Consider the following 3443-nt stretch of genomic DNA (forward strand, 5'->3'; position numbering starts at 1 on the left):
AGTGCCAATAAAAGAACTATTTTTCGTCACAACATACTTGCTTTGTATTCTTAGCACTAAATTCTACTACACAGATTTGAAATTGATTTTCTATCCGAAGCAATTTTCGATTGTGACCAATTTAGTTAGAAGTGGGGTGGGCCGGGATGGGGGTTCTAACACCTGAGTATAAGAATCCATATAAATCCTATATTGAACTATTTATTTCACCCCTAAAGGAGACGGTATTTCTGTTAGATTTAGGATATTTTTAATGTGTTATAACTTCAAAATGTCCAGTCGTATTAGTGGGACGGGTTCAAGCTCAGTTTATCGTTTGGCTCAACATACAATGTTACTGACAGTGCTCTGCAATTGATAGATTTGCACTGTAAATCTTACCAGCAGAGATATTGGGCGAACAAGACGATGAAATGTAGAATGCCAGAAAGATTTTTCTAATCCAAACGATAAAGTCTGTTGGTAAGATTGTTCTTAATCCAGACGATAAATGTAGCACTAGTACTGTTGAAACAATATTTGTTAAGCAGGCGGTAAAATTTGGCGGTGTTTGTAAGACTTTTGTTGAGCCAGACGACCATTTGTTTCAGTTTTTGTTTTTGTTGATACAACGTTACAAAAATGATTTAAATTGGTTACATTAGCTGCTGTGTACAATGTCTAACATGCTCTTAAGGTGGTAAGTTTTGATTACTACATAGAGGGAATTGAAAAGGTATTTTTAAAGAACACTTGGACTTGGTGAGATATATTTGTATTCATTTAAACTACAGTGAATTTCACAATACTGTTCAGCTTTTCTGTTTGATACAACCATGCAGAAACCAACAAGAAACTGTATATGTCACACCCCAATAGAGAGATAGCATTTTTGCTACATTTAGTCTAAATGAAATAAATCATTTAATTGTATTGCAACTCAATGCAGACATTCGGGCGCCAATCTTTTTCATAGTATCAAAAAAAACAACAATGAAGTGCGCGGTGTTCGTTCGTTTTATCTCTATATGGTGTTTCATTTGAGGTATATGCGATGTTCAATTGATGTTTGTATGGTGGCATGTGAAGTTCATTTCACTTAGACAAAATGTAGCAAGAAACTGTATTCATTCAATCTTGTTATCTAAAAAGTGTAACATGTCCAGTTACTTATTATTTTCTGCGTGGTTGTATCAAAGAAAAACTGAACGGTATTGCGAAATTTGAAGTAAATTAGCAGTGCAGTACATACTCACCTGACAGGTCCTTCTCACTCGCCAGCAAGCCAAGTTTAGAAATTCGATCAGGAATACGTAACTATTTCACTGTGCTATCTGAAGCCGTGTATAAACACAATTCAATCGACAGGTGGTAACAAACACAATACTTTGCAATCCTATTATTATTAAGTATACACTTATAACAATATTCAGGAAATACAGAATAATTAAAAGTAATAATTTTAGTATTTTCAAAAGATTCGACTCCCATAAATTCGTCAGAAACATATGTAATCTGCAAAGCTTTGTGAATATGTTTGAATTGTGTAGTGCTTTAAATAATTTGGCAAATAAATGTATGTACTGGAATTGTTAATAACATAGAAATGGAATTGTAGTTTTATTAATTTGTAGGAAGCTGTCCATACGAATCGAATCATTCTCGTACAGTTTATAATGATTTCCTTTAGTACCTATATTACTATCATTAATCTATGTTATGACAACGCGTGTCTACCGCTTGGTTGTGTATTGTAATGTGAATAATGTTTTGTTACTAAAGTCAAATGGTAGTTTAACTAAAATAATATGTCAACAACGTATTACTTGAAAATACAGTTAAACACGCACACACACAAACACACACACACACACACACACACACACACGCACGCACGCACACACATATTGTCTCTGTCTGTCTGTCTGTCTCTCCCACTCACTCACTCACTCACTCACTCACTCACTCACTCACTCACTCACTGTCTGTCTGTCTGTCTGTCTGACTCCCTCTCTCTCTGACACGGACAGACACACACACACATACATACATACATACATACATACATACATACATACACATCGATAGATAGAGGTAGAGGAGAGGGGGAAAATGAGAGAATGAGAAAGACACAGACACTAAGACAGAAAAAGATAGTGGAAAAAGAAAGAATGAGAGAGCGAGAGAGAGAGAGAGAGAGAGAGAGAGAGAGAGAGAGAGAGAGAGAGAGAGAGAGAGAGAGAGAGAGAGAGAGAGAGAGAGAGAGGGGGGGGGTTTAGACTGTTCGTGACTTCAATAGGTCATTAAATGGAGAGCTGTCGGAGTAACAAGAGTGAGTCAGACAGACACGTCATTACATAATGCATTTTATTGGATTAAAAGTAAATATTCATAAGAAAGACTACTTACATTTAAAATGATACAAATATTAATTAAGCAAGTACAGAAATCCTAGATAATTGAATGAAATTCATGAGTGATGAATCTAAATAAATTAGAAATATTGCTATGGCAACCCGAACCAGCCAAAATATTTTTTTCTTGCAGAATTTGTTTAATTTTACGCTGTTTCAGACTGTCTAACCATTTATCTGTAGTTTTTCGAAGAAATCAAAACTTTCATTGCATGTTACATTATTTAATTCACACACATTTTTATTTATTTTTGAGGTTAATATTATTTACATTTTTTTAGATATTTGTTTTTTTGCTCAAATACAATTTTTTTTTTTGAAAAATATCTTTTTTTAAGTCTTGATCTTTGAAATTTATGGAAACTATTTTTTCATATGTTGTTGTGTTTTATCTTTGGACCTGCTCATTTTTATAACAGGGGTGTGTGCTGTGTCTCAGAAGGATAACTTCCGACAGGCTATATCACATCGCTGTAGGCCTACTGTTACCATATGCATGTTCGATTTGATTAGGAAGTCACTCTCAGATGTACACGTTATCACCAATGGATATGTTCGAGTTCAATCTACGCTTCTTCCCATCGGCTAATATGATATACATATCCGACGTTGTCTTATTCCGCTCCAGTTAACAAACTGCGCACAAGGAAAGCCGTCGTATTTAGGGACAGACCAGTGTTTCAGGCAGGAGGGGGGACGTGGTGTTTTTGACTTCTACCTCTCGGATGAACATAATCTTTAGGGCAAGATATTTTATTTTACAATTTGTACAACTAACATTAAGTTTAAGCTGCAACTTGAACGTTTTTTGAAATATTTTGTCAGACGCAATAACTTATTCTCAATATTGTACAACCTCATCAGTATAGAATCATCAGTGGCCGGACATATTTTTTGTAGCTGTGTATATTATATGGTAGAGTAAATACTGTCTAATTTATTTATGAGTCCGTCCCATTTTATCTCGTTGTGAACACAAATGAACATCACCGTCATTTGAATCAACGGGTATCAAACACAAAACTATTTATTTGTGTTCACAGTGAGATA

Source organism: Glandiceps talaboti, chromosome 19 (assembly GCF_964340395.1).
Source record: "Glandiceps talaboti chromosome 19, keGlaTala1.1, whole genome shotgun sequence".
Lineage (NCBI taxonomy): Eukaryota > Metazoa > Hemichordata > Enteropneusta > Spengelidae > Glandiceps > Glandiceps talaboti.